Source organism: Acanthochromis polyacanthus, chromosome 4 (assembly GCF_021347895.1).
Source record: "Acanthochromis polyacanthus isolate Apoly-LR-REF ecotype Palm Island chromosome 4, KAUST_Apoly_ChrSc, whole genome shotgun sequence".
NCBI lineage: Eukaryota > Metazoa > Chordata > Actinopteri > Pomacentridae > Acanthochromis > Acanthochromis polyacanthus.
The window spans coordinates 23437561-23453333 of NC_067116.1; the positions used below are offsets into that span (position 1 = coordinate 23437561).

A 15773-nucleotide genomic window follows, 5' to 3' on the forward strand; every position below is an offset into this window, starting at 1 on the left:
ATGATTATGTTTAATAGAGACAGTACAGTGCATGTCAAGATGATTTTGTGCAGGACAGGAATAAAAAATGACCCAAATGAGAGTGAGTTTAATATCCAGACAAGTCCTCACTGATATAAATGGGATGGACACAATAAAGGAAACACAAATTACACAGTTCAAACTGACCACACTGTTGAACCAACACTCTCAGACAGTTAAAACAAAAAACAAACACTGTAATATCATGACGATTCATTGCAGATAGATTTGTCTATATGCGTAATACACATTGCAACCCTATTGTATTGGACTGGTTTTACTAAACCATCAAGTGTGTAGAATAGATATTCAACAGGCCACCTGGTAAAAGAAACAAAAGAATCATATAGCTATTTGTTGTTAAAGATATTTAGTATAGATATTATTATAAATGCAATCTTTTACATGCAATATGACACTTCAGGTAGTCTTTCTCTTGTACTTTGTGTGAAGTTCTGTAAAGTCTGACCTTTAAAGATGTGTCTAACATTTACAACCTACTTTTCCTCTTAAAGGTGTGAAATTTCCTGTAATTTGATGTGTGTTTTGTTCTGTTTGGTTAGTCACAGCATGTGAGAATTTATCTCACACCAAAAGCTGAGAGTTGGCAACTCTACTGAATTCTTCCCTGAGGGAGGAGTTTGGTTTCGATGTGCCGTGCCTGTTCCGGCTGATAACATCAATTCTGATGTTGTCGCCCCACAATCTGCTCGTTCTCGGTTGTTATCACACCCATAGATGAAGACAGCAGGACCCGCTTACATGTACTCATTGGCCAAACAGTGTATTGTCATCAGCGATAATCCGAACCAGGCAACCTCATGCAGTCCTGTGTACAGGCGCATGTAAAGCACCATGGAAACCTGTAACACTGAGCTTTGAAACCTGTGGTCGAAATGATAATTTCCTCAACCTAACCAGGGGTTTCACACCAAAGTCTGGGCTCTATTCATATGTGGTTTTCCTTTTTTCTAGATTCATCCCTTTCCTGCATCTCTTAAAGCCAACAGGTGCTCACATGAATCTGCTCTGCTTATTAGGATAAACACTACTGAACTGTTTCTAAAACATTTTCAGAATTTATAATATTTCACAATATGTACTTGAGTCTGTGCTGTTGAAATCTCACCATATCTGCAACCCTCCTTTCTCAACATACAATTACTGAGTGTTACTTTTACTATGGTTAACTGAGGCTTGTTACAGTGAAGACCACACTACTGTGATCATGTTTATTTATTCAGTATTTAAGTCTTTACCATTCCTAAGATATTGCATAAGGCACAGCTAAACAAAGTGCCGTATTAGTGTTTGTAATGTGAGAAAAACTGAACACAAAAAAGGGGAAGTCGATATCATTAAAAAGAAATTGCCTTGCTTGAAAAGACCAAAGGATCTATTTGTAACATGATTCAAACATGTAAAGGTTTTGTTCTAATCAAACTCTGCCCCATTAATTACCATGTTCCTAAAATTACAACTATTCTTCTAGTCAGATTATACCTCAGTTGGCGATTGTAAGATCAGCTTTTAGGGTTGTGTAACCAGAGTTTAAGCTTATGTGAATCTCGAGATTGCATCAATGATATGAATGTGGCTAAATATGACTCCAAAGTTGAATTGTTTTTACCGTGAGGTCTGTAACACTTCAGTGTCGAATAAAGATGGGCCCACGTAGGACAAGGTACGTTTTATCCGTTTGATTCCCGGCTGTAAAACACACAAGCAGAAACAAAAAAACAAGCCGTTTTTTCGTTTTTTCGTTTTGAGCAAAAAACAAAAAAACAGGAAACGGTTCGTTTTTTCGTTTTTTCGTTTTGACCAAAAAAACAAAAAACCAGGAAACGGTTTGTTTTTTCGTTTTTTCGTTTTCACCCCCAAAATGAAAATACGACTCCATATTTCGTTTTATTGGTGGGCGGGGCTTCGGAGCCCACCGGTGCACAATAAAGCTCCTGTCCATCACAATAAAGCTCTTGCGCTCGCAGGCATAGACAGACTGACTTTCTTTGTATTGCCTGCCCCCACTGCACTTCCCCTAATTCTAAATCAAAGCAAGTCGTGTACACAGTACAGAGTTTGCACGATAGTAGGCTATTTATTGATTGAATGAGCGAAAGATAGCCTATCTATCGGATTAAACACCCAAGAGGAGGCCGAAGAGGCGCGCTGAAAGTAGGTATATAAAATGACCAGCAGGTGTCGCCATTCCTTAATGTTGCCACCAACCATCCCCTATCAGGCAATTAATACATTGATCTGGGTTAATGTGATCTGGGTTAATGGCAGGGTGTGCGCTCAAAAAAAGGCTTTAGTTTCGAGATACCCCTACCCAGTTAAAACAACACACCACCATGTTTTTAATATCCAGTAAATGTGCCACATTCATTAAAGGTGGCAAATACGTGTTTATTATTAATATTATCATTATTATCATTATTATTATTATTATTATGTTGCTGTTGTTATTTGCTTTAATTTAGGCCTTATATCTTGAAAAAGCCTGTCCAATTAGGAGTGAGGTGGGGGAAAGAAGCCCAGAGTTTCATAATGGTCACTCAAAAGTTGATACCTGCTCAACGTAACTAGAAAGTCAAACTCAGTTTTAAAATGCACAATAATATAAACTCATGCAAACATAACAGTCTAGTGAATGTGGATTCTGCGCTGTTTGTCGATGGTGAATGTTTAATGGGGGGAGATCTGGGATAGGCAGATCCAGTTGCTTTGGTTTGGTTTACAGGAGTACTTCTGTACTTTTGTTTTATTCATTGGGAGAGCATAAATACAAATGGGGTTTCATCTTATATGTGATATACTTTAGTATGTGATATAATAAATATATTATATCTATCAGATGACACACAACTTTACATCTCCTCTGACCCCACAGCCCCACTCCCTCCTAACTCCCTCATTGCCTGTTTCCAGAATTTCCTCAAGCTCAAAGGAAACAAAACTGAGGTCTTGTTATCAGTGGCTCAGCCCCAAAGCTTTGGAACTCTCTCCCAACATTCAAAACCCACCTCAGAACCTACCTCTTTCAGCAGTCATTGTCATAACTTCACTCTCCCCTGTTTTAAACATGTTTTAATTTTGTGTTACCAGTGTATTAGTAATGGTTTCAACAGCGCTTTATGTATCTGTGTATATATTTAACTGTGTAAGGCCACTTTGGGTGACTAGAAAGGCAAATAAATGTTTTTATCATTATTATTGTCGTATTATATGCGATTAATCTTATATATGTGATGAATTTTATACAGCATCATACATGACATAACATGACATATTGAGGAAGCTAGATAAAGCAAAGATGAGACTAAAGCCTGGTGAAAAAACAACAGTCTTTAATACAAGAATAACAAAAACAAAGTCAGAAAAAATAAAAATATATGAAGAACATTATGTTACAAAAATGTTGGTGACGTTTCAGATCTCTCTACACATATCTCTTTACAATGTTGATGAGGTCCTTGATCCCGCTTTGATAACTGGTCGGATTGTTGTTCACAGCATTGTCGTAGAGCACAGAAATGTCCAAGTATTGCTGTGCAAATTCATTTTCAGCTGCTGTTTGTTGTTCAGCTGTGGAGAATGGGTTTCTCCCAAAAAGGGAGACTTGCGTCAGCGATGACCCCACTTCCTGGCGGTAAGCTTGTGCAGCTTCTGCAGCCTCTGGCAAACAATCTGCCGGCAGTTTCTTTGGGCATCCACCCAGAGCCAGTTGATTTGGAAAACCTTTTCCTAAAATAAGCAGATAGAAACACAAATCATCACAGGATTAGGTTTGGGTAATTAGCATATCACCATCATGCATATCAATCCACCTCAATAGCCTTGTTTGCATGCAAACTTTTTCTCACTGCGATTAAAATCATTCCAAACTGACAATCTCTGATCAACTATTTACACATGACAGGATCTATTCCAATTTGGTGTTTACATGAGCAGCTACCGTACATAATCAGAACAGCCGTTATACAGACGTGTAACTGCCTGTGCTCTGTGTCGTATCCACAGAGAATCAACCTCAACACATCCCCACCAAAGGCGATGTGGAGGGCTCCATAGCAGAGCATACGCAGACAGAATACGGCCTGACAACTTCACTTTTCACTGTTTACATGAAAAAAGATTTCATTTGATCGCTTTGGGGAAAGGAATATTCCCCCCCTTGTGAAACCGAATGGAATTCCATTCGTTTTTTCTGTTTATTCTAATTGAGGTGTATATGTAAAATTTTTATTTGGTTACAGCTTCTAAATCAATTCCAATGAGAATGGAAGGTTCCATGTAAAACCAGCTATTGTTAATTCCAAGGGAGTTGTTAAAGCATGCTTATTCAAGTGAGCTGTTAGTATATTTCTACTAAAACTAACATATATTTTGTTTACCTTAATATTCTTATCGATAAGTTACACTGAAAAGTAGTCCAAGTATTTTTGGCTTCAGTGTTCAATACAAGGAGGTAACTAAATTATCTGTTTAAAAAAAAAAAAAAAAAAAGAAAAAAAAAAACAACAACTCTATTCATTGTAGAGTCTGACAGGTCGAGAAATATTTGTTCCACTAGATAACAGACATAGTCAGCAGACAGACACTTACACACATACACAGGTAAATTTCTGGAATCAATTAATACATATCAGAACATTGACTATAATGCCGACAGGGATGGCAAACATCAATTATACCAAGAGCAATGGGATATGAACCACAGCCTTGTAATTTTACACACTGCTATGTTTATAATGTAGAAGTACATTGTAGGCTTGAAAGAAAATGTATAAATCAGTATAACCTTGGATCCTGTGTGCATTCCAGGACTGCACCATCCGACCAAGTCCAAGCTCTGCTACCTGACATGTGAGTGTGGAGACACAGTATCGTGTCACGTTGTCCTCCATGTCAAGTTCCTCCTGGTCTACGAGCTGGAGGAGAGCCGTTTTCAGTGGGTAGTTCACTCTGTTGTTGACTTCTGCCCACATCCTTTCAACAATATGATTCTGGAATTTCAACAGAGCAAAAACAAAAAGTTAAATTTACTTTCAGTTATGACTGTCATTACTTGCAGCTGATATTGAAGTCGAATAGGATGGGCAACCGGCAGTCCAGGGGCCGCACACGGCTCATGCCCTCACTTGAAGTGGCCCTCAGATTAATTTTTGAAAATTATAAAAATGTGTCCTCTGTGGTGCTGAGATACGCAGATATGCCAACTCTTTTATTCCTTCTGCCATCAGGCTTTTAAATGACAGTGACAGTGTTGTTTTGTAGTTTTTAATGCATTCTAGGTATGTATGGATATTGTGCACTTGTCATTGTTGCACTTTATTGCTGGACCCTTCACTTGACCTTTGACAGATCCAAGTATGTGGAATGTGTGTTTAATGTCCTGTCCTGCTGCAACCCATGTCTTCAAACTGAATTGCCCCTAGGGGATAAATAAAGTTATTTGAATCTTGAATCTGAATCAGTTGTACTGACACACCTGGCCACTACAGTGCAGTTCCAACTATCCCTCTTCATCAGTCGTCCCAACTAATGAGGAAGAGATGTTGTGCCATGGATATGAGCGGAGGAAAGAGAAAACGTGATTGAGAAAGTAGTGTGTTCCAGGGTCCAGGTTTTTTTTTTCTCTCTCTCTCTCTCTCTCTCTCTCTCTCTCTCTCTCTCTCTCATCTGTTTTTTCAAGCTCGGCACAATGTGTAGAGAATTATGTTTTGGAGTCAGACAAATCACAATGAGTCATTCTATTTTGTTTATTTCAAACCTTTTCTATTCGTATTTATCAAAAAGGAATACAACTGTCATACATGCATTTGAGTATGGAATATGCCAAATTACTGTGCACTATATGTTTGGTCAATAAACATATACAAACATAATTAAAACAGCAGTTTTCATATCTGGTTAAGAGTGCAGTCCTATGTGGCCCTCTGTCAATGTCTAAGAAAAATTGTGGCCCCCTGCCATTATTTAAGTTGATTCATTTGGTGGTTTTTACACATGGTAAGTAGGATTCCCAAGCAGAAGAAAGAGGGGAACTGAACACAACAGCATAAGCTGCCTTGATCCTAATGATAATTAACCATTAAAGTCACTCCTTTTTCCCCCTAAAGTTTGCTCTGTATTTTTACATTAGCTTGACTATTACCGCATGTTTTAGAGTGATGAGGAAATGGCTAGCAGTTTTCCAGAGAGGAGTAGTTTGCTTGAGTTCACGATGACCATCAGCTCCAGCCATGGCACAGTTCTTATGGATACCATATCATGTTGCTCTTGTCAGAGACATCAGTATCAGATAGCAGATGAGTGATTGGGTAACGAGGTGTGGTATCTGAATGCCTGATTTAACTGAGGCACCTGTTGATACCTGCAATATGGTCTTGTCTTGATTATGACAAGGTCATCTTTAGGATAGATGTGACTGGAGTCAATGTTGAAATGGCTGTGCCTGTTCCCTATTTAGGTCATCTTTAGATTAAATGTGATTGATGGCCATAGGATGTTTCCTGATTATCGTAAATCTAATGATAGGTTTTCCAAGTGGGTAGTTAAAGTTACTGGTTACAGTGATTCACACTGCCTTTGAGTCCTCTCTCAGGCAGACCAATCAGGCGTGAGTGCCTGATTGACACATGCCTTTTTGTAATAAACCTTTTTATATACAATCAATACTGTGTGCACAGAGCTTTTTCTTCATCCTCAACACATCATCGCTGCTCAAGATACAACAGAGACATACACATAAATATAATCAGGCTGTTTTCGTCAATATTTTCTTTATCCCAGCTTCTAATCTGCTGAAGAGGCCAATTTGGCAACTCACCTGTGTTGACGCCGTTTGCAAATATGGCTGCCTCACTGTGTTATTTCTGTGGCTTGCCAGTTTCTCCTGCATGAAGAGGGTCAAGTAGAACTCTTTTCCGTGGTCTACACGGATCTGGTCCCACATGCCGTACTGCAGGACCGCATTTCAGAAAACAACAACACAGGTGTCACAGTTAGCAAGTTACTCAACATCCTTGTTCTCCATCTCCCTTCATGATTGGCTAGATTCCATTCCATGTCAAAATTCAGCAAGGCTTCACTCAGAGTCAGCTCCCCCCACACGAGGAGCTTACGTATGTATTGGACAAGTTAAATTTTTATGATAGTGTGGCATACAGAGCCATTAGTGGATTAATTAGATCTACTACAATTTACATGTGTAATTAGCATTTTATTTACAGCTCATGTTCAGTGTGTGTTGCTATTTTTCTGTATGTTTTCTGTGATGACAAGAGATTAACTGGCAGAAAATGTAGTTTTCTAGCAGTGTGCATCACCTACCAGCAGAGGGGGCGTTTGCTGCACTGTGTGTGCACAAGGAGAAGGTAAGTCTCGCATTCTAAGAACAAGAATACGCAAGTGTAGTGCAACTGTTTCTTTTGGTCTATGTGTATGTGTGTGGCACACTGCATGTAATATACATTTTTGCACTTTGCAGATAAAAAAATAAAATAGAACACGTTAAAATTAAATTAGTAGTGGAGGGCAGCTTTATTTTACCCACTCTACAATAGCTGGCTCTGACCTTTTTCGTAACCGATTATAGGAACAAATTTGCTTTTAACACACACACAGACCACGGGATCATCTTACAGCAAGAGGTAAAGGAAACTTGCTTCCCTTACCTCTTGCTTGCAGTCCGCTACAAAAGTCTTCTATCAGAACAAGATCTGTGCTGCTTCTGATTCCAGAAAACTGTTTGTGGCGTTTAACTCCCTGCTTTCTCCTCCAGCTGCTCAGCCATCCACTGCGCTGACCCTACACATGTTTGCCTCCTTTTTCCACTAAAAAGATGGCTGCAATCAGCAACCAGTTCTCCAAACCTGACCAGTCCAGTCAGCTCAAACCCACCACTTCTGCTTCACTCTGCTCTTTTGCTCCTCTGAGCGAGAATGAGTTCTCCAGACTTCTTCTGAGCTCGAAACAAGTCCTCTCGATCCTCTCGAATTCCGCCCGGGTGACTGGCATTTTGTTGCTACTTTTAAGAAAGGCCGTGTCACCCCACTGCTCAAAAAGCCTCATCTCAACCCCGCCCAGGTTGAAAACTACAGGACAGTCTCACTTCTACCATTCCTGTCAAAAACACTGGAGCGCTCAGTATTTAACAAAGTCTCTGAACATCTGCGGAACAACAACCTACTTGAGGTACTTCAGGTGTCTAGGTCACGGCTCTAAATCTCTTGCCAGACTCTTCTCTTCTGTTGATCCCAAATGATGGAACAAACTACCAAACTCTCTGCATTCTGCTGAGTTCCTTTCTACTTTTAAGACACAACTGAAGACTGAATTGTTCAGAGAACGCCTGGGCACATAACCTGACTCTTCTCCTCTTTGACCTGTGGGGTAGAATAAGTTAGATGGTCCAAGACCCAGCAGTTAATGATTATTTAGCACTGAAAAAGTATGTTCAAAGTCATTGTAAGTAGTGATACTGAGACTGTTGAATCCCAGATGCTGAGATTGTTACTTGTTATTAGTTTGTTTTCATCATACGAAGAAAAAAGCAACAACAAAAAACAAACCAAAAACAAAAAAAAAAACTGGGTGTGGGCGGCACTTCTTCTGCCACTAGATGGCTCAACTATTTCGTTGCTAACCACACTTCATTGGCGCTATGCATGGAAAGTGATGGGGTCCAATTTTCTCTAACTGCGAGTGTGGCCTCTATTATATTCAAAATATTACAACACATGCTTCAGAACATTCACCAGCTCCTAACCTCATGAACCTCAGCATTGACGAACTCCACAAAAGAGAGATAGAGCTGCGTTACAGCTGTTTCTGGGAGAAGCGTCTGTTTACACTGACTTTCCGGGAAGACCCGACTAATGGATAGTCTATGACCAAGGATGGATAGGACAGTGTAGGCACCAGTTGGTATATTTTTGGTGGGTTGCCATGGTCACAGGGGGAGTTAGGTCACATGACAAATCAGCTGAGTTTTTAAATTACCTGTTCACTCGGTGAATGGGGGGGAACTGAGAGGGTGAAGGGGGAAGTCGCACTTTTGCTGACTGCATGATCTCAAGACATTATGGCTCTGTTTTTAAAGATTGTGGGAATATTCTAATTGTGTTTTTAGCAGCAACAAATAAGCAAAAGCAGTACATGGAGAAGTGTCTTAAATGATCAGCCAGTGCATCCAGCAGGTAAAGTTTTTCCCCTGTTTAGCCTCTCGGCGACTATTTTTTGTTTGATAGTCGCTCAACAGATAGCCTATGATAGTCGAGTCGACCCTAAGCTGTGGAGGCTGACATGACATTTGGCCGAGTTCTCCTTTAAGTCTAAATTCTTGCTTGTGTTGTACGTCGCTTTGGACAAAAGCATCTGCTAAATGAAACTGCAGAATTGTAGAATTACAGGAAGACATAATTAGGTCGTCCTTGGTCGGGAAGGATGATGTAGATGTAGTTGGACAGTGCCTATAATGTAAAACTAAATGATGAAATAGAAAGCCCACAAAGTTACCTGAACACCTCTTGATATATTGTCAGGTTGTTTTTGACAGGCATTGTTGAATGGCTGACAATTTTGCTGGAGAAACCATCTACAGCGAGGACATGTGTCACCCCAAACATCACCAGCTTTTCATTTTGATCCAAGTGCAGTTTGTGACCCATGTATTCAGCACTGTACGGCACTGGATTCAGGTTCCTCAATCTCTGTAATTAGGCAAAAAACAACAAAAGGCAAAAAGTTATGGTAATTTCACAGTGGCTATCTGCACTATGCACTAGTGTTTCATAACACCTACCAGACAACGATCAGCATGATATGGTTGGTTAACTTGTCTCAAGACACTACCAACACGTCCCTCAGATGCTTGGATTCCTTTTGAAGACAGGTAACCAGTCATCATTCGCCTTCCATACTGTGCTCCTGTCTTAAATTGAAGAAGAACATGCATTCCAATTAACAAATCAGTTAAAATCGAGAAACACAATCATGTTGTAGGAAATACTTCCACCTGCCCAGGCCCAGGTGGGTGGGGGTTGATGTTCATTACCCAAACAGGAGTCACCTGAGGTGATAAGACTCAGCCCTGTGTGGCCCTTATAGGTCTGTCAGGCTGGACTATAAAGTTTTACATTTACTTTTATAGTTAAGTGATGGAGTAACATTGTCTGAATATTGTAGTCAGATGAAATAGAATAATATTGACACAGATACCCCATTGCAAATATTGTATCCCCCATCACTTACATTACAGGACTATTTCTCAATCTGCTCCTGCGGCAGTCAGTTAAGTCTGTGCAGTTACAGAGAATGGCCATCAGGGGGCGCGGCCGCTTTGAAGTGTAGAATATTGCAGGCAGTGATTGTGCAAGGCACAGAATAAGCTGATCAGCTGTTCTGTCAACGCTGTCCATCAGCTGTTCTGTCAACGCTGTCCATCAGCTGTTCTGTCAACGCTGTCCATCAGCTGTTCTGTCAACGCTGTCCATCAGCTGTTCTGTCAACGCTGTCCATCAGCTGTTCTGTCAACGCTGTCCATCAGCTGTTCTGTCAACGCTGTCCATCAGCTGTTACTGATATGTTTAATATGTTTCTGTGCAGGATTTGAATCACAATAAATTTGTTACACCTTAGAAGACATCCTTCTTTTAAGAAGCGTAACACCTGCACTACTCTGCTGAGTTCCTGCTGGTTGATACTTCGGATGCATTTTTGAGCGAGTTAAGGCGGACTCTTCACTTATTGTGTTTTGATGTGTTTGATAACACCTACTTTTGATATTTATTGTCTCAATTTATTCCATGTGTCCTTAGCACCATCATCATCTATGAGACAACCAGCTTAAAGCAGAAGAAATAAATGGTTAAATAACTCTCTCTCTGGTCCTCTGGTCCTCAAGACTGATGTGCCAATGTAGAGGCTAATCTTTAACCCCAGCCACCTGCTAGTTCGTTTCACGTTACTGCATTACAGCAAAAGTAATGTATTATGGTAATTGCTCTAGGCCATTTATTTCCAACATCCAACACTGTGATAGAGCACTGAATACTTTCTAGACACTAAAAAAAGAGCCAAATGCGGTGGGCCATCTGGTCAACCTGTAGCGGACTTAAAATGATTGCTCACACTCCACAGGATCGGCATGTTTATTCTCTATAACAGAGAGGCACGGGCATGGGCGTAACCACCATCTCAGAAGTGAGGGGGACAAATTTTTCAGAGCGATTTATCATTCTCTTACATTTAATTGCACTGTCCTTAGTAGCTAAAGAACCACATAATCCCTAACAGCCACAGTACAATACCAGGGGACCAACTAGGCTAGTTCTTTAAACTATAAAGTATAAAACTTTATAAAGTATAAAACTTTAAACTATAAAATCTAAAGTTTTAGTGGCCAAACTCTAGTTGAGTTGACAACAATGTCCCTTGAACATCTACAGGACGAGTAGCCAAAGGTGCCAAACACTGAACATGAAATGATCAGTACTGCCTGGTTTCTCCTTGCAATAGATATCTTATTTTCAGGAAGTTATAATCTCTCTTTACCTGTAAAGACCCTACATCCTTGTCCCTGCTGCTGGCCTCTGATCCATCTCCTCCCTGACTCTGCTCAGTACGTCTCCTGTGGAACACCTGCGTTAGCATGCGCTCATGGTGCATTCACAGACGGCTCGGGAAAACACGTTACTGGATGCTAATAAGTTTAGCTGTTGTAACGGCTGAAAAAAGTGCGGGGGACAGAGGGGACAGATGTGGAAAGTGCGGGGGACATGTCCCACGCGTACCCCGCGTCCGTTACGCCCATGGGCACGGGTCAGAAAACAGCGACACACACACAGGCAGCGGTGCAGCTTCTCTCTCTCTCCTGCAGCAGGCCAAACGCCAGTGTTTACAAACAGTGACGTCACGAAGTCACGTGATTACCGCGCTGGTTGGCAAGAGGAACAATGGCTGATGATAACACTGCGAACTATCCTTCCGTGAAATTGTCCGATTATGCTCAATCCTTATCACCTGAGGCCCGACAAATATACGTGAGTAAGCTGAGCTATCAGGGAAACAGTAAAACCTTGTCAGATCCCTACAATTTGAAGACTGAGTGGGTTGACGATCCTTCATTGTGGCCGGACATTTCCTTCACGGACATTTATTTTTACTTGATTGACACCGCTGGGCAGTTCACCCACCCAAAAATATATAATTATGAATCAAAAATAATATATCTTCTGTTAATCTTCAACAAGATGTCAAAGAAACGCCAAGAAGTTGCTGTATTTTTTGTCTGCAGTATGGCTTCTATGTAACAGTAACAGACCCACAGCATTGGTGATCGAAAATAGGACAATTCTAAAAAAAACTATCTCTAGACGCATACAGAAACAAATATGGTTACAAATATGAGGCTGCTGGCTTAAGGAGATGTTATTGAATATGCTTCATTCGACTTTAGTATACTTTCATCGCCGAAAAAGCGATCGGTAACACATGACAACACTGAACCAAACCGAAAGTGTAGAGATCGCTTCACGCGAAGGATGCGACACTAAATCAATATCTTTTGGTAAATAAACTCAAAGTTGGACGTACTAAACATGCTAAACTGTTGAATAGTTTACCTGAAGAAAAGTGGGAGCCACAAATACGATCTCTGCTGCTTTCCTGTTGATGGCTGAAGCCACCGCCATCTTCTCTCTCCTGAAATCGGTATTCGGTGAAATTTCAAGCCTGATACCTTCTCAAAACGCTTCGTACAACCAACAACCACACACGATATTACCATTGTGGTAAATACATGTGCAATTTCATTCATGAAAAGCGATAACTTTACGTATTTGTTTCAAACCCGATACCGTTCTCGTAGCAAGCCGTTATGTTACTGCTGGTTCTTGCCAACAAGCAGCGGTCTTGTACCACGTGACCATAACAAATGACGACACGCTGGCGTCTCCCTAACAATGGCTGTAACTGTCAGAAAATCGTTTTAAAACGTAAGTTTTACCGATCAAAACTCGGATCGAAATTCACTCAAAAACCATAAGTATCTGTTCCTTAAGTTTTTATGAAGTCTTGAAGATGTTATGTTACGCCTGTAACTCACTGTGGGTTTCTATCTAAAAAGAACGACAGAGAGTTGGCTGTTTTCCACTGTTTACTTCCTTAGCTTGAACCTGACATTCCCCCACTCAAATCCCCCCGTGTTACCCCAGATTCCTCACCAACGTTCCCTTACACAACAGAAGAGCCTAACAATATTTTATGGCCGCTAGAACAAAAATTAGGAGAGAGAACATCAACACACGTCTAACCTCATCAGAAGCCGTCCGGCTTTTGCCGGGAATACACAGCTTTGTCACATATGCCTCGGATGTGTGCGCCACTAATTAATGACCCCTCGCTACAACAGGTAACTGGAACCATATACAGACAAATATGAACTTCTGGGCTAAAAAAAAACACACAGAAATAACCCAAAAGTAATAACAGAGATAATATCCACATTTTGAGAAGGTTCACCAAAAAACATTATATTCAATTATTTACTCAGCTACAACCCAAACCACATCAATGAATATTTATAAACTGGTTGCTTACCTCATTTATTGCTTTAGCAATCTCGCACTCCAGTTTGGAATCCTGCACCCGTCCTCTCCTTATTCCATTTAGGGCGCAAAATTTTCGGATGTTAGATATGGATACGCCTTTGTTAACTCCACATTCAAAGCGAAGATAATTTGAAATATCATCATCAGAATGCCCATTTTGCATCATGTTTTGAATTATTTCGCCGTAGGGTGACAGCCTAGACTCCGACATTGCATCAACTACGACCTTGAATTGTCCTGTCCTATCGTCTTCTATATTACTACTTCTTCATCTGACGTTTTACGTTGCGTTTTTCCCGCTTTTTTCCACATCCGTTTCCGGAGGCAGCAAACCGCCAAAACGTTTTACGTCAGTGACTGACGAGCAGGTGAACTTCTAGCATCACCCACCCATCGCTCTCGGTACCGCCAACAATTGCAGTATCAGCAGCATTATCCTTTGGGAAAGAATGGAGACTTTCGTGCTGTATAGGGAAAACCAGAGGATTACTCTCAGACTGGATGATATGCGTGTAGAAAGAATTGCACGCATTTTCCAGGTAGGTTTTTTGTTAGTTTTTGTTATCCTGTGTAGTATCCTGAGCAGCAATGATGTGTTGAAGATGAAGAAAAAGCTCAGCGCAGAGTCTTGATTGTATATGAAAAGTTTTATTACAAAACTGCCCACAGCAAAATGTTTCACCGCCAAAATTTTGTTTAAAAGCACACGCACTGGGGTCTGTTCTTACATAAAGGTTTTTTTGCGCGCTTGCGCCAAATGGTGCTCCAGAGGTGCCGCAGGTCTCCATTTTGGAGATAGTTTTTCTTGGTCCAGTGTTTTTTGTTTTGTTTGGATTTGTTTTTTGCCCACCTAACTAACGACTGCATTCTTTCTGTAGGTCAACATGCCCAGTATGTACCTGACGGATGCAGCAAATGTTGCCATTTTCCCTGTTGAGGATGGTAGTTTCAGCTCCCTGGACCTGCGTGACCATGACCACTATGAGGTCCATGGAGAAGCTGGGCAGACCCAAGAGATGGGGCCAGCACCAGCCCATGCACCAGCCGCAGGCTCATCTCGCCAATTTGCCTTTCGGAGTGGCCCACCAGTCACTGCAAACATGAGCGTGCTGACAAGATCGGTTTCCACTCCAAGGTCATTTCACAGGTAGGGACATATGGCAGCTTAAAGTTATGGTGGTAATGGTTAATACCGCTCAAGTTAATAATTTACAATCTAATTTTAAGCAAACAGCATAGTGGATGTAAACAACATATTACTAAAGACAGAAGCATGGTGCATTTAGAGTTTTACATGGGCTCACACGCTGGGTTGTTTGACCAAATGAATGCAGTTATGTAGCTTGGTTTGCTTCATTCATTACAGGGCCATTCATGTGTCCGACGTGGTGGAGGGGAAACTACTTTCAAGGAGAGTGGTCATGGTGCGGTTTACGGAGGCGGAGGCAACTGTGTCCATCATCATACACAAACTAAAGGTTGCCATGGCAGACGATGAGGACTACACCCTCACTGACACCGCCGGCAATGAAATTGTCGAATCGGAAGGGACAACAGGTAAATAAAATATTTTATTATTTAATTTATATTTAGCCTACACCAAATGCATACGAAAAAATAGCATAACATCAATGGTCAGAAAGTAGAGGCTTTAGGCCTACATTACTCTTTACTTTTGTTAACTTCTCTCTTTGTCTGTCTTTTTTTTCTGCATTTCTTCTTTGAAGGATCAATGTACTGGAAGCAAAGTGCACGAAAATTTTTGACATCAAGACTAGCACTTTCCAGCAGTGGCGCAGGCGGCATTCCAGCCACAGGTATTGTTTAGATACAAACACAAGATTTGCTTGTGAAAGGTTGGTTTGGGTTTTTGGGGTTGACATTGTACTTTTCAGTGGCTTGCCACTGTGGACCAGTGGTTGCCCGCCCAGACACCAGCAAGGTCCGGTGTGGGAGTATCTAGTTGGCCAAAGCACTCATAATGTTGACTTTACATGTTCACATCATGCCATTGTGCGTTTCCTTTGAGGTCTGGTCCAGACCACTATCAAGTTAAACTATGAATCATAGCTTCTCCATTTTATTTAATTTTTCCTTGTCATCGTTCAAACTTTTACAATACAATCATTCTCA

At 40.9% G+C, this 15773-nt stretch overlaps 3 long non-coding RNA genes across 4 annotated transcripts; 1 reads left to right on the top strand and 2 right to left on the bottom strand.

Moving 5' to 3' along the window:
- Positions 1-3354: 3354 nt before the first annotated feature.
- On the bottom strand, positions 3355-7025 carry LOC127533786 (uncharacterized). Its single transcript, XR_007941663.1, has 3 exons — positions 6857-7025; positions 4826-5030; positions 3355-3768 (listed from the first exon to the last, which is right to left on the bottom strand). It is a non-coding gene; the product is annotated as an uncharacterized LOC127533786 (long non-coding RNA).
- A 1977-nt stretch (positions 7026-9002) lies between these two features.
- On the bottom strand, positions 9003-13229 carry LOC127533787 (uncharacterized). Of its 2 annotated transcripts, none has more exons than XR_007941665.1 (3): positions 12654-13229; positions 9833-9961; positions 9003-9740 (listed from the first exon to the last, which is right to left on the bottom strand). It is a non-coding gene; the product is annotated as an uncharacterized LOC127533787 (long non-coding RNA). The 2 variants fall into 2 exon arrangements; XR_007941664.1 differs by lacking the exon at positions 12654-13229 and adding an exon at positions 11584-11683 and having other exon boundaries at positions 9004-9740.
- LOC127533788 (uncharacterized) lies at positions 11968-15173 on the top strand. Its single transcript, XR_007941666.1, has 3 exons — positions 11968-12071; positions 14519-14787; positions 15007-15173. It is a non-coding gene; the product is annotated as an uncharacterized LOC127533788 (long non-coding RNA).
- Positions 15174-15773: the final 600 nt, after the last annotated feature.